At 37.7% G+C, this 25553-nt stretch overlaps 1 pseudogene; it reads left to right on the forward strand.

The window, feature by feature from the left end:
* Positions 1–21459: 21459 nt before the first annotated feature.
* Positions 21460–22978, forward strand: LOC103934701 (annotated as a pseudogene).
* The last annotated feature ends 2575 nt before the right edge of the window (positions 22979–25553 follow it).

The raw sequence follows: 25553 nt of genomic DNA on the forward strand, positions 1-25553 counted from the left end.
ACCAGCTAGGGTAAATGATAGATAACTAGACTAGATCTTCCAATACTCCCCCTCAAGTTGGATTAAACGGGTCGATTGATCCAAGCTTGGACAAGAGATGATGGAAAGTAGTAAACGGTAATCCTTTTGTGAAGTTATCTGCAAGTTGATCATAACTACGAATGAAGTGTGTATCAATCACCTTGGACTGCACTTGATTTCGAACATAATGGCAGTCAACTTCAATGTGTTTAGTTCGCTCATGGCAGACAGGATTTGATGCTATGTGCATCGCAGCTTGATTATCACAGTAGAGAGACATAGGTTGCTGATGCAGAAACCCTAAGTCCAATAATAGATTTTTGAGCCAAATAAGTTCACAAGCAGTCGAAGCCATAACACGGTATTCTGCTTCTGCACTAGAGCGTGCAACCACGCTTTGTTTCTTGCTCTTCCAAGTGACTAGGTTACCTCCTACGAAGGTGCAGAAACTAGTGATAGACTTGCGATCGAGAGCATTCCCCACCCAATCTGCATCTGTATATCTTGAGATATGAGTGTGATTATTGTTGCGCATGAGAATCCTTTACCAATGGAGCCCTTCAGATATCGAAGCACACGATGAACAATCTTCATGTGATCCATGCTTGGAGCATGCATAAACTGGCTAACAAGACTCACGGCATATGCTATATCAGGGCGAGTGATAGTTAGATAAATGAGTTTGCCGATCAATCTCTGATAGTATTCTATATTGGGAATGAGATCATCATGAGATTGCAGCTTCAAGTTACTATTCAATGGTGTGTGAGCAGGTTTACAATCTGTCATGTTGGCCTCACGAAGAAGATCAATAATATACTTGCACTAATTTAGAAAACAACCCTTGTGAGAGTATGCCATCTCGATCCCTAGAAAATATTTAAGAATGTCGAGATCTTTTATAGCAAACTTGTGATTGAGATATCGTTTAAAAGCACTAATCTCTGACATATTATTATCTGTCATAATGCGATCATCAACGTAAATAAGCACCACAAGTTTACCCGATGTGCTTGAACGTACAAATAAGGAAGAATCAACATTGCTCCGATAGAAACCAACTCTTTCTAGAACATGACTGAGCTTGGCATACCATGCACGTGGACTTTGCTTGAGACCATAAATGGATTTATGAAGTTTGCACACTATTTCTGGATTGTTTGATTGAGGATGACCTAGAGGCAGTTTCATGAAAACTTCTTCTTCAAGCTCACCATGTAGAAAAGCATTTTTAACATCCATTTGAAAAAGAGGTCATGCATTGTTAATGGCAACAGATAACAGCACCCTCACAGTGTTCATCTTTGCCACATGAGCAAATGTCTCATTGTAATCGACTCCATAGGTTTGAGTAAATCCTCGAGCAAGCAAATGAGCCTTGTTCCTTTCAATCGTGCCATCTGAATGGAACTTGGTCTTGTATACCCAACAAATTCCCACAGCCTTCTTTCCTTTGGGAAGTTTCACTATAGTCCAGGTGTTGTTTTCATGAAGAGCTTGAAGCTCTTCTGCCATAACAGCTCTTCACTCACTGTGTAGATTAGCTTCTTGAAAGCTTTGTGGTTCATAGGTTTCAGTAATTGCACTGAGGAATGCAGCAAAGAAGGATGAAATTTTGTTGTAATTAATAGCAGAAGTCAAGGGATACCTGGCATTGTAAGTTACATAATCATGTAACTTAGACGAAGTTTCCTCTCACAGGGAGGATTTTGACGAACTGTGAGAGATTGAGTTGCTGGCAATTGAGCAATTTCTTGGTTGGAAGGACTACTTGAGGGTTTTGATGAGATAGGTTCTTCAGGAACCACAGGTGGAGTGTTCTGTAGGTTGCAAGAATCAACCTCATTCAATACCTGGTCCCTTGATGCATCCTCTTCACTTAGATATGGTATTGGGAACAAATCAAGCAAATTCTCCACCTTTCTAGAATAGTCCAGAGGTTGAGTGAAGTAAGGCATGGTTTTTTCAAATTTCATATCTCTTGAAACAACTATTTTCGTAGTTGTTAGATTGTAGCATTTGTAACCCTTTTGAGTGGATGAATAGCCTAGGAAAACACATTTGGCAGCCCTTGGATCTAGTTTGTCACGATTTGATGCTTGAATGTGAACGAAGCATGTACATCCAAAAACTCTCAAATGGGATAGATTGATCCGTTTATCTTTCAAGACCTCATAAGGTGATTTAAAGTTCAATATCTTACTAGGGAATCTATTGATGAGATATGCAGCAGTAAGAACACCTTGGGACCAAAATTTTTTTAGGCACATTCGAGTGAAACATAAGACCTCTAGTTTTTTCAAGTAGATCTCTATTCTTACTTTCTGCTACCCCGTTTTGTTGAGATGTTCCAACACAACTAGTTTGATGTAATATACCATGTGTGCTTAGATAGTGAGACATGTTATGGGACATATATTTGGAGCCATTATCTGATCGTAAGACATGAATGTTTGAAGCAAATTGTGTGTTTACAAGTCTATGAAAATCTTGAAAAACTTCCAGCACTTCATTTTTAAATTTCAAAAGATACAACCAAGTGATCCTTGTTAAATCATCCACAAAAGTTACAAAATATTTGTATCCGTCAAAGGACTCTAGGACTGGTCCCTAAACATTGGAATGCACGATTTCAAAAGGATTACTAGCACTAGATAAAGAAGAAGTGAAAGGTAATCTAGTGGACTTAGAGAAGTGACAAACATCACAGGAACTTGTAGCTTTGCATAGGTTTGGAAACAAAAAAGACAGAACTTTATCAGAAGGATGTACAAGTCGTCGGTGCCAAAGTTGTTGTTCTTGAACCAGGCTTGAAGTGACTTGGAAAACCTTGGGAATTTGGACATGCTTGGAAAGGTAGTAGAGGCCATTTAAGAAAAAACCTTCACCAATCGTCTTCTTGGTGGTGATATCCTAAAAAACCATAGTTTTTTGGGAGAAAATAGCAAGACAGCTCAATGAGTTTGTGATTTTTCCAACAGATAAGAGCTAAAAAGGGAATGAGGGAACATAAAGAGCCTCAGACTCGACACCACTAGAAATCAAATGTGTTTTCCCTCTCCCTACAATCATAGCACCCTTGCCATTAGCACCTGACACTTGAGATGGACATGAGAGTTTTTCAAAATTATGCAGATTTGTAGCCTTGTTAGTCATATGATTAGTAGCTCCTGAATCTATAATCCAATAATCATGCAAATTACCTACTTTGAGAGCAGTTGAGAAGGATTGTAAGATACCTGGAATATCTTGTGTCACACTTTCATTTTCAGCCAAAAAACCAGCAAACTACCCGAGTAGAGCAGCTTGTTTGTTGTCACCTTGACTAGTTGATCCTTCATTGTCTCCATGCCCTTGTTTCTTGTGGAGAAAGGTAGCAAATTCAATGATCAGGGTGGCTGGATTGGAGGTGAACTTCTGTGCTCCCTCGGAATGAGTGGTGGTGGTATGATTTGCCTTGTAGGATGAGTTGTGTGAACCCTTAGGGAAACCCTTGCTGTTGTCCCTAGAAAACTTGGGCCTTAGTTCAGGGTGAAGAATCCAGCAATGATCTGGTGTATGTTCACCAGTATCACAGTAGCTACATTTCACAATAGGTTTCTTTCCTTTGTAGCCCCTCTCTTCACTAGTTCTATGGTTAGAGAGATATACCCTAGCTTCTGGTATATTTGCCTTTAATTCCACAGTCATGATTTTTCTACGAGTTTCTTCCCTTTGACTCGTGGCACACACACTTGAGAAGGAGAGAAGATCAAGATTCATGAGGACATGACTCCTGAGATCTTCGTATTCAGGACTTAAACTCACAAGAAGTTGAAATATTGGTTTTCCTTAGCTCTCTTGGTCATCACGGCAGTGTCAATGATGTGTGGCCGATAGACATTCAACTCGTTCCACATGGTGGTTAACTTCCTAAGGTGTTGTGCAAATGAGTTTCCTTCCTGTTGTAGACTAGCAATATCTTTTTTTAACTGGAACACTCGAGCTGCATTATTCTGATTCCCATACATTTCTCTGAGATTTTTCCAAAAGATATAGGAGGATTTAGCATAGCTGAAAATTTCTGCAATATTTTGATCCATAGAATTGAGTAGCCATGACATGACCAATTGGTCCTTGCACAACCAATCATTGTCATCTGATAAGGACACATCAGGCGCTGGAATAACACCATTAACATAACCAAGTTTCGATCGTCCTCCCAAGGCAAGAGTGACTACTCTCTCCTGGGGAAGATAATTGAACTCATTTAGTAAGATAGAAATGAGACGTTGATTTGGGTTGACATCAACATCTAAATGAAGTGAAGATGGCATAGCATGCGAGCTAACTTCTTCGCCATGCACTGAACTCTCTTCAGCTATGATAGAGAATTAGGAAAAGCTCACAGATCTCTCAAGAAACTACTCAGAAGCAGGTCGATTAGGATCTCTGCTCTGATACCATATTGAAATTTGAAGGTGTATTTTCTATTATTATGACGAAACAAAGTACAAAGATAGCTCATATATATGAGCGTGGGAAGAAGAGAAAAAACAAGGAACAAAAAATAATCTTCCTTCCTTGATTTACGCCTAATCACCTAACAACTAAAGCAAGGGCAGCAACTAGACTAACAACTAAAGCAAGGTCAGCAACTAGACTAACAACTAAAGCAAGGTCAGCAATCCCTTGAATTAGTGAGAATGATAGCCATACTCAAGTTGTTAGACAGCACCCCATGCATACACCCATGCTACCTACCAGCTAGGGTAAATGACAGATAACTAGACTAGATCTTCTTCCAATAGATTACAAGTCTGCGTGGATTAAATAGTAGTTGAATCAGGACAAAACATGATCTACAGCAAGCGGTGCAGCATGGGCGTCTTCTGAGGATTCTTTGTTGGACTGGAATTCTATTTGTGCAACAGATGGAGACTGAATTGGAGTCGATTTATCACTGACATCTTAATTAACCTGCCCAGATTATGGTTAACTAACAAGATTACTGAAACTTGGATTTCTTTGAAAAACCTTTTTGTTAACTAATTGAAATGGAAAATCCATTCCATTGTTGGTCCGACTACAAAAACAAGGCTGACTTATGACCAAACAAAATCATATTGTTGGGTGTCAAAAGTACACCAATGGATGAGTTCCAATAGAAAATCCCACAAAAAAAACCAGATCGACCGGCATAAACAGAAACTAAAAACTGAAAAAAGAATGAAAAAAGGGGATTGGATTGGATTTGTCTTAGATTGATGTCCGGAAAGTTACTAGTAAACGCAGTGTAAATTCAATAACAAACAAGAAAAAATACACGAAAAATCTGCATAAAAAACGAAAACACACAGGAGCTTTCAAGCTTTCAAGTTTTCAAGTTTACTTGTTGGCTGCTTCGACTTCGTGTGTGTTTGTATACTCGTTACGCGAGCTGAAACCCTAAACTTTTGTTCCATTTCCTATTTCGTCCTTCAACTTTGTTGTTTTTCTTTATATGCGCCTCATGGACATGGTTATGAAGAATTTAGTAATGTGGTCTCTACTGTGGTTACATAATAGGACTCCTTTTGTTTTTTCACTTTCCTTCTTTACCACAGGTACACCACTATTGTATGTCCCATGCCAATTGGCATGGAACGCCCTGATGAAGGCTTTACTCATGTCGTCAAAGTCTTTCCCCTCTTTGACATGGTAGGTAAGTTTTGACTGTGACACGAATGCAATAGCGGATCAAGGCCAAACCCTAAGGGGTGTCAATTGACCCCCAAAATTTTATTTTTCTTTCAATAGATTTCAGTTGTTTTGGCCCTTTAATTCTTGGTATAATGTCTAAAAAAAGCAACTAAGTGAAGTCAATGATGATTTAGTTTATAAAGTCCATTGGTGAGGTTTTGATGCTTATATATATGATGATTAAAGCTAAAAAACAAGAATTACTGGTTGAGTAACTTAAAAAATAATTTTTTGAATTGAAAAGCAAACGATAAACACCTACAGGGTCGGTATTTAAGTAATAAAGATAGTGGGACAATGATCCAAATAACAAAACAAAATTAGAATACATAATCCGAATAATAAAACACAATTAGATTAAGCTTGAGAAAGCAAACACAATAACACAAACAATTAACTAAACAGAAGCGTACAAGATAGCCACAAAACCAACGAAAACAAATCAAAGAGGCTGCAGAAGAAAAATAAAGCAGATGGAAATATTATCATGCATGCATTTTTCAGCAACGGATGGGCTGGCCAAGGTTGCATTTAGCAGGAAGCTGCATGGCAAGGTTTGGGTCGATTCCATAGGCACTGAGAAAGTTTGAGTACTTCTTGAAAAGGCAAAGGCATCCGAAGTCGGCATATGAAAGAGCCGTGCAACACAGAGCTGACGGAGGCTGGGGGTTTGCTCCGTTCACTGAAGGGGCGCATGCATTCAAACCCTCTTTCGTCATTCGGCAAAAACTCTGGTCGCTGTTGGCCATCAAGGTGTCGGAGCCAATGGCTACTGCCAAGAACAATGCCACAATAACAAGCAGCTTTCTGTATGCTTCCATTCTCTCTCACTAATATTAAGTGTCTTTGGTTTCTTGTTGTATTGATGAACCATGTGAAAGATGACTTTGGGGTTTGGCTTTTATATAGCTAGCAACCAAAGGTACGGGAATGGTGGGTTGTCTTAACTCTTGCCCGCTTGTAATTATATATATAGGGAATTGTTATTAGTACTCCAAAAATCTCATTCTACACTCATCACAAGTATATTTTTATTTTATAATTATTGAAAGTTTGGAGTGCCAAATGAGATTTTTGGAGTGTTAATGACAATATATATTGGTAGTGCTAGTTGTGATTCATTGCTCATTTTTGGTTGGCACTCTCTGAGGGTTATTTTGAGACACATTATTGACATTCTAAAAAAGTTATTCGACACTCTAAATATATAGAAATATAAGAAGAAAAATACACTTGAGAAGAGTACAAAATGATTTTTTTGTAGTGTCCATAACAGCACCCTCTATTTTCTATATTGATATTATACTTTTTGCAAGGATGTCCTCTAAAGTAAAATTTTTTAGCTCAAGTGATTAAAAACATTTACTTCCTACACTCGATCTTTTGTATTCGTGACTCTTCCCATTATAATTCATTAGCAGCATGCATGCATTCATTAGCATTACAATGTTAGAACTCGTGACAAAGAATTGGCGTATTGAGAGTACTGCATGGTGTGGGCTGTACAGATCACGGAGGTGCATTGGTGGTTGGTCTTTTCTGGGAAATATTATCCAAATTAACGAATTGTTTACAACTAATTAAGGAATGTGATTGCTAATTTGGTGACATGCATGTGATCCTTCATATCCTTTTGTTGTTTTTATATTGGGTTAATTACAGTAACACCCCTTAAGGTTTATCGAGTTTTCACAAAACTCCCTCACATTTGAAACATTACACTAACACCTCCTCACGTTTTAATTAACTTTCACATAACCCCTTCAGTCAAAATTTTGCTAATAAATGGACAACTTTACCCTTGTAACTAATTAATTAAATAATAATGAAATATATTAGAAAAAAATATTAAAAATAAATAAATTAAAATTTTAAAATGAAATAAATCAAATGCAAACCTTTATCAAGTTACTGTTAGTAAAAACATCAGGCTGGCATTGCGGAAAAGTCTTCATCGGGTTAAGAATAGAAAATGCTTCATCAGTCAGATTGTTCAGACAAGGATGAAAATTTTCTCAGTTTTTCTTTAGATTAAGGGAAAAAACCTCAAGAGCATAAAGACACTACTTCTTCTCCATGACGTCGGACAGGGCCTCGATGACAGTGTTGACCTAGGCCTTGGCATTGTTCTTCCGATCCATCTTATTCTTCACATTTTTCAAAGAGGAACAAGCGGAGATGAAGCGGAAGGAGCGAAGGTTTTTCTGTAAGTCACCGGAGTTGATGTATCTGAGATGCCCAGGAACTCACCTCTCTCCCAATGGAATTTTTGTTGAGAGGAAGAAGATGCGGGATGAGAAGGTAAGAGAATGAGAGAGATTGAAGAAGCCATGGGTGGCTTTGGCCTGCAAAATTGTTAAAGCAGTGACGGGGTAGTGAGTAGTGAGGGAGGGGCAGGGAGAGGAAAAGGATGAAGGTGGCAATGGTGGGACAACGAGAAAGGAAAACTGGCGGGGAATGGAATTGGGGAAGGGGTTTAGGTTTACTCTTTTTTTTTATTTTCCTTTTCTATTTTTAAGTTTTTAATTTATTCTTTTAATGTTTAATTAAAATTTTCAATGTTTAATTCATTTTTAAAGTTTTTTTACTAATATATTTCTATTTAATTAATTAGTTATAAGGGTAAAGTTGTCATTTTATTAGTAGAATTTTGACTGAAGGGGTTATTTGAAAGTGAATTAAAACGTGAGGAGGTGCTAGTGTAATGTCTCAAATGTGAGGGGATTTTGTGAAAACTCGATAAACCTCAGGGTGTGTTAATGTAATTAACCCTTTCTATATTTAATGCTTCCCTTCTTGATGGGGATGGAGGTGGAATTCATTAATTAACAGGAGTTTATAGGAAAATAAGGGCTGGTTTGGTATTGCTGTGCTTTGAAAAAAAACTGCTTCTTCTGTGCTGTGAGAATAAGCAGCTGTGGAATAAAGCAGCAGAGTGTTTGGTAAACTTTTTTGTACAAGTGCTTTTGAAAAAAAAAAAGCAGTATTATAATGTTTGGTAAACTTTTATGTAAAACAGATGTAAAATAAAGCCGTTTTTCAAAGCTGGGTTTTGCAGCTTTTTGTTTTTGGCTTTTTTTCACCTAAAACTGTGAAAAAAGCTGAAGCTGAATGTTTACCAAACACAAAAACAGCTCCCAGCTTTTTTTTGATACCAGCTTTTTTCAAAATCACCTCAATACCAAACCAGGCCTAAGAGTATCGTTAATGAAAAATGCAAAATGTCTTCAATAAACGAGATATAAGCTGGGAATTATAAATAAAGATTCTATATTTACACATCCCCTTTTTAAAGTAAAATGCACTCCATCCCAAACCAGGCAATACCAATGCCAATGTGACTGAAAAATGTTAGGGAGATCGTTGGATATTGGTTATATGTGTCAATTACTAGACCACGACATGGTACATGAACTTACTATATCCAATTCAAAGTCATTAAATTTGAAGCGGGACCGTTTCAATAGCAATATTCAAATTGCTTAGTCTCATATATTTCAATTACCCTAAGTAAATCACCTTTCTCTTCTTCTCTATTGATTCATCATTTTCTTTCAAGTGTTATTACATTCTAGTGTGTCATTACAAGGATCATAGGTTATTGCATCCTAAAAGTTAGTGTGGTAGCAAATTTCCACCGCCTTCGATCTTCACGAAAATGTATTCACAAAACAATCAACACTGTTGATTAAAGATCTAAGCCTCACGCGCCCACGAGGTATTGAGATTTGTTTTAGGGGGGTGGGGGGGGGGGAGGGGAGGGAGTTAGGCCAATGGATCTCCGATGTCAAAAGTGAGTGTTTAGGGCTTTTAGGTGTAGCAAAAGCTTACTGAAATTTGGTAGAGATAGAGGTATTTATAGACGGAGAGTGTTGGCCATAGTGTTAGAGTTTTTCCCTACACTTGCAGCATCCTATTGGTCAAGGTGTGAGGAAAGAATATTCCCAAGATATTAATTAATAAACAATCTTTGGGATAATGGTAGAAGTATCATTAATTGATTGAAATAAGGATTACTTACTTGATGGAGTCAATCTTCAATTTATAATGTATTAAAGATAGGATTTGGTGATTAATCCCTATCTTTAATGTCTTTGATGTTTCCTTGCCACGGGCAATCGTGGGCAGCTGATAAGACTTCCAGGCATGCTGAGCAGTGCATGAGAGTATTTGAGAGCCCTACCTATTTAATGAGGGCAATCTTATCTTTCTTAAGAAAAGGTCCACGTGTCATTTCCAAAATTTATGGGATTATTTTTTGATACACAAATGCCCCCACACCTGTTGGACTGCACACAGAAAAAAGGACAATAGGTGTACCGAGCTGCTTAGGTGTGTAAAGAATTATTTACCAATTTGATGTAGATGTCCTTCTTTGACTTAGAGATAGATTCTTCAAGGAAAGGGAAACCAAATTGCCACCAATACCCATTTAAATGTGCCTTAAGTAAGGGATTAAATAAATTTGGCGAACAATTTTTATCCCTACAAGAAAGAGAGAAAAGTAAGATGAAATTTATTCCTCCTCTCTCAGCCTTTTTCGCTTGCCCCTGCAAAGAATCGCTTCTTGTTGTTCTTCATCTTCTCTACCCGCACCAAGGTAAGAAAAATATTTAATTTTTCTTCTTCTTAATTTTCTGGAGCCTCAGGGCTTGAAAAATTGGCTCGGTAGGGCCGAGGATGGTGACTAGGTAGCCACGGGTTTGCTATGTGAATTGGGCAGCTTGGGGAGTTGTTGTAATGGGGTGCTAGGGCGCTGAGCAGGGTGAGCCACTAGCTCAAGCCCTGGAGGGCTTACCTAAATGGGTGTCGGGGATTTAGTTTACCCTCTCGCACTGGAGAGCAATTAGTTTACCCTCTCACACTGGAGAGCAATTAGTTTATCCTCTCGCACTGGAAAGCAGACCCATATGGGTGTCAGAGAATTGGTTTACCCTCTCGCACTGGAAAGCAATTAGTTTATCCTCTTGCACTGGAGAGCAAACCCATATAGGTGTCGGGGAATTGGTTTACCCCCTCGCACGAGAGAGCAATTAGTTTATCCTCTTGCATTGGAGAGCAAACCCATATGGGTATTGGAGAATTGGTTTACCCTCTCGCACTAGAGAGCAATTAGTTTATCCTCTCGCACTAGAGAGCAAACCCATATGGGTGTCGGGGAATTGGTTTACCCTCTCGTACTGGAGAGCAATTAGTTTATCCTCTCGCACTGGAGAGCAAACCCAAAAAGGGTTTTGAGCAGTTGTTGTGGACAGTAGTTGAGCCAGGCTTATGAGTAACTTCTTGAATCTTCATTGAGAATAAAGAAATAAATCAATTATGTAGAAATTGCATAACAAACTAGATAGTCTTCGGCTTGCGAGGCCTTGTTAGTCGAGCTGCTTGAGACTTCAAACTTATTTAGAAAAGTCCAAACGAGGTTCAGGGGGTGATAGAGACTTCCCTTGCTTGTGTAGGTCGTTTCATTGACCTGTCAAGATACTCATCGCATCAGCCCTCATTTGTCAACTTCTCAAGGTACTGCTTCCACTTCAGGCAACCGTTAGTAATATGGCCTGGTCCTTGATGGAATGCGCAATAGTTTGTATGATCTAGCCTGGTAAGATCGCCTTTCATGGGTGGCGGCAATTCGAACCAAGGTTCGTTCTTGAGCTTGAGGAGAATTTGGCCGATTGGAACTGTGAACTTGGTGAATGTTTGAGGCGTTGAGTCTTCTTTGGTCAGGGAACGTTCCATGTGCTTCTTTTCCGACTCGTTTTTGTTAGATTGCTTGGCCTCGTCCCATAGTGCATGTTTTTCTGCCAAAGCATACGAAGCTGCTAGGGTCAGTTCTTCTCCCATGATTAGTTTTTTGAATAAAGGATGTTCGATGGGAAGCCCATTTCTAAATGCTGTCATTGCTATATCCTCGTTACAGCCAACAATCATGGCCTTCTCCGCTTTGAACCTCTTGACATAGTCACGAATTGTCTCCCAAGGGTCTTTTACGATGCTGAAGAGATGGTCGGATATCCTTTTGATTGAGTGGTTAGACGAGTACTCCTTAGTGAAAACAAAGGACCGTTCGTTGAAACTCTGGATTGACTGCGGGTTAAAGTGTGAAAGCAGTCTTGTGCCTCGCCTTGTAGATCTGTGGCAAAAATTTTGCACATAAGCGCATCGTTATTCCTGTAGAGGATCATGGTACTGCGATAGTGCTTGAGATGTCGATCCGGATCTTTGTTTCCCTTGTATGGATGCAAATTTCTGCTTTCTTGATCTTGGACAAAATTGCACCTACAAAACAATTAACACCTTAGGTTAAGGCTAAGAGCCTCACACGCCCACAATGAATGGAGGGGCTTTGGCTGAAGAACCTTCGATGCCAAAGTTAGAATTTAGAGAGAAAAAGTGTTTGGAGAGTTTTTGAAATTTTACAAGAGTGTGGACCTCCCTTTTTAGAGAAAATAGGGTCATATATACAGGGAATGGAGGTGGCCAGCCCTTAGAGGATTTTTATTTCAAAATGGGTGATTTAATTGGTGATTAATGGATTAATTAGGAATTAATCCATTAATTAGCCAATTAATCTCCATTGATATGGAATAATTTGTAGGTTATGAAGTAATTACCTAAGATGAGGATGGATGAGATAATTTGGAATTTTTTACCTTGGGCACTCTTGGCTTGATTAACGAATGACTGTCCACTGCTCGCACTAGGACAACCGGTGTGTCTCAAGGGTAACTTTGTCCTTTTTACCAAAAATCCACATGTTGCCTTGTGATTATTTTTGGCTCTACAGCAGCAAATCATCTTTTAAAGACTCCAAATATGGCACCTAAAAAGATGTAAAACAACATGGAGAATTTGGCACAGATTTTGAAAAACATTCAATTAAATTAGAGGATAGAGGAAAAGCTTCAAACATTATGTCCAACACAGTTTCACCAAGCACATCTATGGGTGACTCATCATGTTGTTGTTTGACAAATCTCCCTAGAAATGGAATTGGTGGAACGTATGGCTTGGGAGGAATGTAAGGTTCTTCTTCTTCGTAAAGCTTAGGAACTTCACTATGAAAATATACACTACAAGCTTCGTTTGGTTGTTCCTCCTCCTCTTCTTGATCATCACCACCGGATTTATGTTCATTTAATGCTTAGACAATCTGCCCCAATTGAATTTCCAACTTGGTAAGTGCAGTGGAGTGTTCTTGAATCATGCTACTCATTGATTGTTGAAATTGTAAAGTGCTTTGAGCAAGTAGCTTAAAAGTGTCCTCCAAAATAGTGTCAAAAGATTCCTGTTGTAATGGAGGTGCAAATGCTTGATTTGGAGCTTCTATGTTGTTCTAAAAGCCATGATCAGTGTTCCTCCAAGCAAGGCTATATGTATTTGACAGTGGTTGCAGTGGCTTTTGGTTAGAGAAACACATACGGTGTGAGTGCTCTTGAACAACATAGGAAACTCTTTTCTCCTTGGGCAGAATTGAAGAGGATGGCCAGTTTTAACACATAACGGACATTCGCTATACATCTTTCTATACCACCTGAAGTCAAACAACCTAAAATGTAAATTAAAAATCTAAAGTAAGTAAAGAAAAACAGATAGGGTTTATAAAACAAGCAATTATAGGAACTGAAATCAGTCCAACGGCGCCAAAATTTTGTTGTGTTCATTTCAAGTTCAAAAATAAGGATAGTATAGTGGCACAAGTAAGGGTGTTGAACCATAGGGACTGATTAGACCTCTACAAATTACTAGCTTTATGTGAACCCTACCTAAGCAATGAAAATGAAAACTGAATTTAGATTTTTGTTTTGAAAGCTAAAGTAACTTAAGATGTAAGACAAGATAAAGATGAATGACAAATTCATTCAGAAACGATGGGAACAAAACTAGGGATATCGATTTCACCATTACAAGTCAATTCCATAAAAATTAAGTCCAAAAGCATTCAACTCTCCAATCTACAACTAGGGTTCGTTTTACGTATTTATGATCATCCATTTGATGTATGGTTGTGATCAAGTACTCCTAATATGCAACCTAGTTGTGATGTTCAACTTAGATTACCAAATAAGAATTCATTAAGAACAAGAAAACTTCATAGAACCAATGAAATTACATGGCAGGATGTATGCATAGTAGTTTCTTCATTCATTCACATGTCTACCAAGATTAAGCATGATGTGTACTATAACCTTGATCAAATAATTCTTAAGTAACCCTAATGGTGATCAAACATTAAAATTAACAAACAAATTATACTAGAAAATCAATGAATGAAACAAGAACACAAATTGGTAATTTGAATACTTCAACTTAATAACATAGAACATGTTTGCAAGGCTACATCGAATTCCCAAGCTATGAACTTAATTACACAACATGATTAATATATATATATATACATATATATATATCAAGAACAACATGAGTGAAATTAAAGTTCATAGAAGGAACCCCCTTGAAGCAATTCTGATGTTGAACTTCTACAAGAACAGCGCGGCTGCGCGGTTTCTTCGGTGGCAGCGGATGGTGAAGGGAAATAGGGTTTTGTTTCTGGAAGAAAGGCCAAAGAAAGAGAAGAGAAAGAGCTCTGGGTGATCCCCAAGGGGACTTTATGAAAAAGTGATCTAAAACCCTAGTATTTATAGGCTAAATGAGGATGTGGCTGATTGCAAGGTGATCCCAACCATTAAGCCAAAGTTGTTAACGTTTTTCCTTATTTGGCTCCTCTAAATCAGGCTAGATGTTCCAATTCCTTTCCTATTTTGCTCCTGGTCTTCTAACAAGCCAGATTCATCTTGGATTCTTTATTTGGGCTTCAAAACAGGCCACTAGACTTCTTTCCACATTTGAATAAGGGTCAACCCCAAAAATGGCATGTTTTCACTTCTTTTGCCTTCAAATTGATCTTAAAGTACATGTAATTGCACATTAACACAAAATAAGGTAAAATGCAACCAGTTTAACTCGAAAACATCACAAAGAGGCTAGAAATGGATGGTATAAATGCATGACATATGAGTTATCAGGTGAATTTGAAGCCATGATCATATGTTTTATATAAATTGATTACATCCAGTTATTATTTCATAAAACATGAATGCGATTTGCTTATCTGCTTTATAGAGAACCTATTCTTGTATGTTTAGTAAGGGTGCATACTTAGTTTGCATGCAGGGATTTGATGCTAGAATATAAGGGAATTTCACTTAATCGTTATGAACTTATATTTACAAGTAGTAAAAGTCACTAGTCATGATTGAGTTAAGTAAATTCTTGGCAGGAGTTTCATGCTTTTCATAGTTACAAATGTTTTGTCAATGCTTATGATTTTCACAGAACTTTATGATCTTTGAGATTTATCTCTATCATGCTTTTCATACTTAGGGAACTTGAGAAGAATAATTTGGTTGCGTCGCTGAGTACAATTCAATGAACTTAGGAAAATCTGAGAGTTAATTAGTGTTGTTCACAGTCAATTTGGGGCATTGTCATTCATGGTTTATAGGGAAAATAACTGGAAATCGATTTGTATGCATATGTTTCATGTGTGGAGAAGAATCCTCTAGCTATCCTCTCACCCATATTTAATTCACAACTTAATTTACTTGCTGCCATTTACTTTTGTTCTCATTAAATTCGTCCAAAATCCCCTCCATTCATTGTTTTCTCTTTAGTTTAACTTAGTTTTCAGTTTTATAAGTTTACTTTGTGTTGATTAGCATCCCTTCTAATCCCTGGAATAGAACAATCCCTACTTACTCATACTATGATTGCATAATTTATAGGGTTTAATTTATGTGTTAGTTTCTACCACATCACTAACAAAATGTCCAAGAATATTTAACGTACCCATAATTAGATCAGGATTACTTTGAGCATCTTGCAGAGTGATGTGATGGCACACAGCCATGCGCCTATTGTTGACCTTTACGACCTCTGTTTCCTTGATTACCACGTCCCTGAATACCTCGTCCCTAACTAGGCTGATTAGGCTGTCTCGTCGAATCGGCACTGCTAGAAGCAACCTCAATGTTCTGGTACTGTTCTCCAAAATACCACTGTGGTCCACCGCCCTGGTACGGTGCATACGACGTGTAACCTCCCTGATATGGTGGATAACCACTATGATAAAATGCATCGGCTAAATACTGATAGGCTCCCCCATAATACGAAGCTACATCCCCTAATAGTGGTAAGCACCACCATAACATGTCGGAGTATAAGTATTAGGCCCCTAAATCTATTGAAGGGGAATTGCTGGTGGTAAGGTAAGAGGCTGGGGATTATGCTGATTCTGCAGGCACTGGTTAGCCTTATGCCCCGTTTGACCACAAGTGAAACATCTACCACCACCACTTTGTCTACACTTCCCAAAATGATGATTATTACACCCATGACAAAGTGGAGCACCAGAATTGTTAGGATTTCTCTGCCTTTGGAATCGAGAACCACCTGTGAACCTGCCGCCCTTCTACGGCGTAGCAGAATTCGAACCACCATTGGATGAACCGGAACTATTGCCACTTCGCTTAAAATTCTGTGTTTTACGAGGACCATAAGAGGACTGCCTTTTATCTTTATTAGTATTATTTTTCTGAGCATTACATTTTTCTTCCTCCTCATCACTATCATCCAGAGCATTCTCAGAGTCCTCAACCCGAAGTAAAACCTCGAAGAATTCTTGATATGTAGAGCAGGGAGTCGAAGTCGCCATAGAAAGCAACTTCTTGCGAGTACCTTTCTTAAAATGTCAGAGCATCTCAGCAGGGTTTGCAGCAATCTCTGGACAATATTGAGACAAATCAGTGAACTTCCGATGATACTCAATGGTTGACATTTTCCCTTACTTTAGTTCTAAGAATTCATCCCTCTTATGATCCAAATACTCCGGTGGTATAAATCTCTTCTGAAATAGATGCTTGAAAATCTCCCAATTTGTGGCATCTTCGGCTGACAGCGGATATGATTCCTATTTCCACCATGATGCAGCCTCTAAATGCAAGAACCAAGTGGCTATCTCAACCCATCTGTCCTCTGAAAGATTTCCCTGTCGCTGCATCACCCAAAAGGTTTTCTCAACATGGTCGAGCCAAAGCTCAACTCCTTCGAACCCCTCATTGCCAAAGAAATTATTTAGCTTCAAGTTATATACAGTCTCCAAAGGGGTCCTCTAGGGAGGTGAAGTGATGATTGAATAGCACTAGCAATAGCTTCACCAAGTTGTCCAATATCTGGAAAATCAGACTCAGAAGAAGTACGTGGCTCTCTACGAGGCGGCATGGTTCTGACACAAGAGATAAAAAATAATTAGGACTTATAACACCAACAAAGAACGCAGGACTACCAAACCTAGGCTTTGATACCAAACTGACACACCCCGACCAGAGTCGAGACGTGCTGGTCATCACATGAGGGTGACGTAGCCAAGTGCACAACAAAAGTGATAATAATAAGAAAATGCAAATAAATAAAAACCAAAATTAAACTTATTTAACTAGAGATAATATGTAAGAGTGTGAAAGTGATCAAGTGTAAGATACACGCATATCAGAGCATAGGTAAAACAAAAGTGCAGTCAAACTAACTAAGTACTAATTATATAAACAGGGAGAAGATCCCTACTTTATTTATGGAAACGTCAGAACCGCCATGTAGTCCTCGTGAGCCACCAAAGATAAATAGCTAAATAGAACCTAGAGGGGTGCAAAACAAAAGGGTGAGTGGGCAAAAACAAGCGTTTGAAAACGTATTTATCTTTATGAACATAATAACCCATCTCCATAAAACTTGTATAGTTTCCAGAAAATACTAGTACGTAGGTATGAAAAACCAATGCACAAGAGCAGTGAAAACTGAAGTATGCCATGCCATAATATCTCAGCAATAATAAATGTAAGTCAGGTGTGAAACCAATATAAAATAGTATGCCAGTCGGAGTCACCTAACATGACTTGTACGACTGGACCTGTAACTCATCAATCTAGGCTAGCACACGAGTCGGAGTCACCTAGTATGACCTGTACAATAGGCAGGGTATAAATATGCACTCTCAAGTGCTACGACCACGTGAAGGTTATGTGATATTTCGCGGGTCACCTATGAGTCAGAACCACCTATTGTGGTCTGTACGACAGGCTGGCACCAGACTTGGATCTAAAGTAAGCGTGCGGTGTGGGAGGTGAACAATCACATGAAGGCTGGCCCTAGCCCCAGGCGGGAGCTCTAATACCGGGGTACAGCCATGATGAGCTCTAAATAAATGTCTGCATACCAATGCAATACAACCCATTCAATCACATAATACTCACCTGCAGCTTACCTGGGTCTCTGCAACATCACGCAATACAATTCACAAGTGTAACAATGCAATATATAAAATGTAACTTATTTACGACATGGCAAGAAAAGCATAGTTCCATATAAAAACGTTTCTGAAAACTGTATATAAATATATATATATATATATATATATATATATAACAAATGCCCACTCACTAATAAGTAGCAGGTTCGTAGCCCCCTAGCTTCTCTTGTCCATGCTCGTCCTCAGGGTACGTCTCGCCTATATGCAATACAAGTATTTTTAAGTTAATAAATTAGCACATAAACAAAGCCTAGGATTAATTCCTCATACGTTGCTCAAATGGGGTGTTTGAATATACCAACGTGATCTACTCAACAACACGAACACCCCCATATAACGGTGTTACCTGACGCTGTTAGAATATTCCGTCAACTTTGAAGAAATATTCTTCTTCTTCTCCGGTGGACCACGCCAGTCTCCACTGTCCACCGCCTGCCGACAGCCATCTGATTCGCCGGTTTCTAAAAAATTTTCAAAGCTTAATATCTACTTCATTTCTCAACCAAAATCCATAAAATTTATATGGATTTGAAGGTCTTGAAGAGTAGAACACATTCGTACCTATTAGGAGTTCAAAATCCTATGAAAAATGGTCAGAAAATTCCTTGGAAAATCTGGCCAATTCTGCAACTTTCCAAACTCGCCTATATCGATGTTCGCTTCACTCCAAAACTACTCCAAAGTGTTAGGGAAGTTGAGTGGATACCTTTCCAGGCCTTAAAATCTCGAAACCACGCTGGGATCACGTCAGAGCAATTTGGCTCCTCGTCGGAGCTCATGAGTTGACGGTCAAAACTCACCAAAAAATGTTCGTGAGTTTGTGAGGAGTGTGATAGTAGTCTTTGTAGGTTCGATCCGTGCTGTTTTGGTGTGGTTTGTGCGTTTGGGGTGTCTCGGGTGCAGAAGGAAGAAGAAATGAGAAAAGTTGAGAAAGAGAGAGAAAGTGTACGTGTATGTGATTGGCCAGAATCAGAAAATAATATTTTCTGATTGGGCTACCGTGAGAAAGATATAGAGTTCCAATTGGCCCAAAGAAAGATAAAAGCCCAAAATCTGATTGGTTTAGAGGTAATATGAGCTAATATAATTGGTTCATGATTTACCAGTTTACGTATTCAATTAATCGTAACTTTTTCGTTACGAATCTAATTCGGCCCTAACTCGCGCCGACGCGCTTATGACGTCGAGTAGGATTTAATTACGATGGTGAGGAAATAATTTAAAACTACATAAGTACATCTACATCACTAAGCCAACGAGGACAATATCATCACTTTACACACTAGGGGAGAAAATATATATAATAATTTGGGATGGATCGTCACACTTGATGTGAAATAATTTTTTTTACATATTCAGCGATTTATATATACATACATATATATATATATATTATCACTGTGGTGGAGGGCCACTTAGCCCACTTGCACTTTACCTTCGTCATGATGAGTATTTTTTCCTTTCCAGCTATAAATGGATGCATGATGAGTATTTTGAATGTATAGTGGCTTTTTTAGATTATTGTACTATTATTAGGGGAAGGGAGGGAGAATTGAAAATTATTAAAATAATTTAGGAGAGGAGGCCAAAACACATAAGTAAGAATTCAACACCATATCTACTAGGATATTGGATCACATGCGTGAATGTATAGAGTGTTAATATCATCATTCTCTTCATTAACATTTCTTCTGTGGGTTAAAGTTATACTCATTGAAAGCAAATTTCCTAAAAAATATTATCAACTCTGATGATATAAAACTTTAGCTTTTGTCTTCCGACGGTTCATTTCTTCTTTATTCTATTCATTCATTTGTTCTACATCATATAAGTTCAAATCTTACTCTCCTTTACTAGATGGAAAAAAGGGAAATTTTGACAAGGCATTCTTGTGAAATACAATATGGAAATTTTGAGAAAGGATAACAATTTTGTTCCAAAAATATTATGGGTTTTTGCTTTTAGTTCTTCGTTCATTCATATCTAGTATTTGATGTTTATCCGAACCTTCAACCCATAAACTGAAATAACAAAAAGGAAAAGTAGATAAACATGACATTAATTTGAAATATGTAAACCAATTAATTTGAAATATGTAAACCAAAATGTTATTATAAATTTCTTTCAAGACAAAAGAAATGATTGAAAGTGAGATTTGAAATCCCAACTTATTCAATTGGGAAGTTGAGAAATTTTAGATTAGAAATCCCAACTTATTCAATTGGGAAGTTGAGAGAATTTAATGGATCTATAAATCTACGGATTTTTATAGAGTTTAATTGATTTGTAACGATTCATATAAAATTTTGATTTAATTCCTTCAAAATCTCATGAGAAAAAAAATGAGATTTGGGGATGCTCAAAATAAGTTAATAACTACGAAATCTCTTAAATTCCCTCTAATTCCTCAACTTTTTCAAATTTTTTAAAATCAATTTCTAATTAAATACACCTAAATTGTTGTAAGTTTCTTTAAAATTTTAAAACACTTGGTTTTAAGTGACTAAAAAGTTTATTTTCAGTTCGAAGGTATTTTAGTAATTCTGTAAACAGTACAAACCCAGCTCAAAATTTGAACTTTTTCATTGGTCCAAGAGGAAGAGACCGTCGTTCTTCTCCTCAGATTTGTAGCGCTTGACTTGTTCTGCACTGTTTTGGCTTGCCATAAGAAAAGTAGACCAAAAAGCCAAAGCCTTTGGTCTGAAGCTTCTTCTGTCACCCCCAACCTTTCAACAAATTCAGGGTCAGGCGGTAACCGTTGTTTTGCGCGTTAAAACTGTAAACTCAGCCACAAACACAAAACACCCTCACAGACATTGGTTTTTGGAGAGAGAAAGTTAAAGATAAATGCAGCCTAATAGTGTTTCTTAGAGAGAGAAGCGACATTGCTTCCCGCATTTTCCATGCCTATTTCACTCGTTTCTCCCTCATGCGTGCAAGTTATTCCCAAAATCTTAAATCTCAAAAAGCCAAGACCCATATTTTCTTTCCCATTAAAATCTCCGCTTTCTCTTGAAACTTCCTCATTCATCTCTCACACACCATTATTTTCCATTTCCTTTGATCATATTTTATCGATTTGCTTTATTTGTTCTCGGTTGCTCTTGTTTATTGAGGTCGGTTGGAAAAATCACTCAAGGTTTACTGCTTTAATGCTTTTACACACTGATTTGTGGAGGTGAAGTCTTTCAAGGTTGATTTTTATGTATAAAAGGTTTAAATTCATTGGATTTGGCCAAGTGGGTTCGGTTTAGATCTGCAATTCCTTAATGTTTTGGCAGAAATCTGGAGATTGATTTGGGGAAGATTTTCATGGTTTTTGGTTTCTGGGTTTTGCTTGTTTAGATCTAGATTGAAGCCGTGGAAACCATGTGAGCAAGAAGAGCGCTGAAACATCATCCTCTGCAACCAATCTTCGTACAAAGTTGCAGTATACAACTGATCAATTGAGTTCTTATGAGGCAGCTTGCAAGCTCGACGCAGACTCGCAGCCCTTCGACATGAATCTCCAAACCCGAACCAATCATGTCATCAGCATAATCGCGGCAGGAGTCGAAGTCCGAGCCCTCTCGTTCGATTCGCTGAAGGAGGTGACAGGATGCCTGTTGGAGATGAATCAGGAAGTTGTGAAAGTTATCTTGGAGTGCAAGCAAGACATGGAAAAATCAGGAGTTGTTCGAGCTCATTGATGAGTATTTGAGAACAGCTTGCAGACTTTGGATTTCTGTACTGCGTTGGAGAAGTGCTTGAAGCGAGCTCGCGATAGCCAGTTGCTTATTCTCGTTGCGCTTCAGCGATTCGAGGAAGAAACCGAAATGGGAGGCGGTCAATACACGAGGACTTTGGAGGAGTCGAAGAATTTGAAGGCGATTGGTGATCCCTTTACTGAAGAGTTCTTTCAGATATTTCAATCTATTTATAAGCAGCAAATACTAATGCTTGAGAAGTTGCAAATGCGAAAGAACAAGCTCGATAAGAAGCTCAAATGTATTAATGCTTGAAGGAAGGTCACGGGTATGATATTGCAACATTTGCTGCTGTGTTGATTTGTTCTGTTGTGGCGGCAGCCATGGCTGCTTGGCCGGTTGCAGCAGCTCTAGCTGCGGCTAGTTCTATCCCGGTAGGCTCAATGGGAAATTGGATTGACTCTTTGTGGAAAAACTATGAAAATGCTTTGAGGGGTCAAAAGGAAGTGATTAGTTCAATGCAAGTAGGAACCTATGTTGCCATTAAGGACTTGGACAACATTCGGGTTCTCATTGATCGATTGGAAATTGATATCGAGTCCCTCTTGCGCAATGCAAGCTTTGCCATTGACGAAGAAGCTGTGAAAGTTGCAATAGAGGAGATTAAGAAGAAGTTGGGAGTATTTATGACGAATGTAGAGGATTTGGGAACCCAAGCTGATATCTGCTGCCGCGACATTCGAAGAGCAAGGACTGTGGTTCTGCAGAGGATCATCAAACATTCCAACAACTGAAAATCGACGACCCTCATATAACCAGTTTCTGTTTTGATATTTCGAGAAATTTCGAATTTGTGTAACTTTCTATTTTTTTTTTCCGCTTTCATCGTATTTGTTCATTCTTTAGATTGTAACTTGAATCCAAACAACTGGATTGATATACATAAGAAATAATGCAAGATTATATAGCATTTTACCTCCTGTCTCAATTTTAGGCAAGAAATTGACTTCAAATAGTTCCGATTTAATGACAACATTTTGTCTTCAACCTCCTAATTGATTGCTAGATTTGATGAAATATTTCGGTCCATAACTTTGTGATCTCATGGATTTTCGGAATGTCGTGCCGAACATACTTGAAGATATTGGAGCAAGAAGTCTCTTTTCATTTGGATTGCCATATACGCATCTTTCTTCTGTTTAAAGCATGCTTAATTGTTACAAGTTGAGAGTTGAAACTTGCAAGTTCCAAGAGGAGCAAGGTTATAGTCTCTCTCTCTATGGTTGGTTTCCAAGTTCACAACCAAGTCAACTGTATGCGGTTCTCTTGTATCCATGTCTTTTTTCCATTAACGAGGAAAAACCCTTATGATTAATTTAATCTCGTACAAAAACTCAAAAAATCACATGTATCTGGTAAATTTAGGTTTTTTTTTTACATTTGTTATGGTTAAGTTTACAGCTTGTTTCGTGCTCACTTTTTCCCACCGAGCCAATTGTATGGCTTTGTATGCATGAGTTTCCGGTGAAGTTATTTCTTAATTGCAAATTGATCGTAATCATTTCTGTGGTTAGAGTTGTGACCATCTCATTATCGCTTGCCTCCGTACATTTTGGTAGAATCTTCAATCTTGTAGTTCCGAAGAAAATATAGAGATGATCAAGAACAGAATTAAACCCAAAAAATAGTCCTTGTCGGTAGGAATCTAGGACGAGATTCACATAAAAAATAAAATAAAAAAATTAAAAATAAAAAAAAAAACTTCTTCATGTTGAAAGATAGCATTAAACTCGTTCATACTGAAAACGAGAACATATCACAATCTAAAGGTCCTCAACTTGATAATTTAACTAGGGTGACAAGCCTCCAACAGCATTGTGAAACTTTGGTACTTGCGTGTGCCCAAACGTAGACATGATCTCCCCTTTTTGTCATCTGGTTATGTATTGAATCTGTCCATACTCTCTCAACAATTCAAGCGCCTTCCTCACTTTCGTAACTATGGGGGCATAAGCTGACATGTCCTCTAACCCATTCCTCATCGTAATCTTGTTTTACGACATCTTTGACAAGCTCCCTAAGTTGAAATCTGCAAAAGCAAACAGATCCACAGTTTCTGTGAACAAGATCAAGGCGGAACCAATCAGCTACTTGCTCTCAAACTATTTGGTTCAACTTTCAGGAATCTATTAGCAAGCAAGACTTGTAGTTTGGGTAAAATCACCGTAAAATAATACCTTGCATTCAACCTAAAGGAGAACCAAAGAAACAAAACATGAGATCTTTCATCTAGATAGTCTGTAAAATTAAACCATAAATTCATAAATTGATAAATAACAGGTGACTTGTAACACAAGAAAGCTATAACTCAAGTTACACTTCGTGTATTGTAACTACAAACTCGAGAGGTATTCTATATGTGAAATACGTAACTACTAATTTCATATGGTCAAATAATGTTCCATTTTTCATGTGAAATATGTAACTACTAATTTGGACGCGTACATGGGTAGATCTATAGTATGGCAAGCGAGGGTAGCTAACCACTAGGACCCTAAAAATCTCTCTACCAGATCGGATTTTACCCACCCAAAAGCTGGTCAAGGCAGGGCAAAGATTGACTTTTCCATAATTTTAAGTTCCCAAAACATAAATTGAAATTAAAAATAATAAAAATAAAAATAAAAAAAAGTGAAGAAGGCAACTTTGAAGTACGTTTCGTAAGGGGACTTTTGGTGATGAAGAAGACCTATCTAGTTTATTTTCCTTGAGTCGAACGGTGTTGTTACAATCTGTTCTTAAGTTTAATGTAAAATCGTTCCTATTATGGTAAATGACCAAAACATCCATACCAACCCATCTTATTATTGGGTCAGGCCCAATAATGACATTTTCATTCAAAAATCTTAGCGGAAATCTATTAAAAAAAATAGTACGTTCGGATAATGACATGTGGCGTGACGAGATTGTTTAAAAATCCTATCTGAAATTAAAACTATTTTTTTTATTATTTTATAAAAAAATTATTTAATATTTTAAATGGATTGGGTGCCAGCGCATTTTGTAGGGGTGGAGATCGTTTGTGCCAGCGCATTTTTAGACTAGGTGCTAGCATATTTTTTTGGGGGTGGAGATGCTTTGGCCTATTACTGTTCATTAGGGTCTATTACTATTCACTGAAGTGGATAAATGGGTTGGGTGCTGGCGCAAAGTCCTTAGGGTTGGAGTTGCTCTTATACTTCAGTTATTACGTGGCACCTTCGTGTCCGTTGGATTTCAACGGTTACTTTTTGTGGACCGTTGGATTTCCAACGGTAAAATAAAAATTCAAACCTTCTTTAATTTCAGCATTGAATTTGAGATCAACGGTCCATGTTATTCGCCTTTATAAATTAAAAAAAAAACACAGTAAAAAATTCTGAAATTTTACCGTTGTGCCACGTGGCACAATCTAGAGGGTTGGATTTCAAAATTTTTTTAATATCCAACGGCAGAAATTAATTATGCGAATAAAAAATTAATAAAAATTTTGAAAAATTAAAAACAAAAATTGATTATACCTTTTCGGATAATGACATATGACGCAACGAGAATGAATAAAAATTTTATCTGAAATTACAAATAAAATTATTTTTTATTATTTTTATAAAATAAAAAATATTAATATTTTATTACCTATTGTTATGACTATTTAGTATAGAGATGGAGATGCAAAAAATAATTAATGTTTATTAAGGAGGGTTTATTAGATGAATTGAATATTG

Source organism: the organism of the source record quoted next, unplaced genomic scaffold (assembly GCF_019419815.1).
Source record: "Pyrus x bretschneideri cultivar Hongxiangsu unplaced genomic scaffold, Pyrus_bretschneideri_v1 Contig70, whole genome shotgun sequence".
NCBI lineage: Eukaryota > Viridiplantae > Streptophyta > Magnoliopsida > Rosales > Rosaceae > Pyrus > Pyrus x bretschneideri.